Below are 239 nucleotides of genomic sequence, written 5' to 3' on the forward strand. Positions count from 1 at the left end.
TGGGAGAGTATCCTACAATCGGTATCGTGGTGAACCAGACTGGGGAGAGTATCCTGCAGTCGGTATCGCAGTGAAGCAGACTGGAGAGTATATCCTGCAGTTGCTATCGCGGTGAAGCAGAATGGGGAGTGTATCCTGCAGTCAGTATCGTGGTGAAGCAGACTAGGGAGTGTATCCTGCAGTCAGTATCGAGGTGAAGCAGACTGGGGAGTGTATCCTGCAGTTGGATTCGCGGTGAA

Source organism: Rhincodon typus, chromosome 5 (genome assembly GCF_021869965.1).
Source record: "Rhincodon typus isolate 14 chromosome 5, sRhiTyp1.1, whole genome shotgun sequence".
In the NCBI taxonomy this organism is placed as follows: domain Eukaryota; kingdom Metazoa; phylum Chordata; class Chondrichthyes; order Orectolobiformes; family Rhincodontidae; genus Rhincodon; species Rhincodon typus.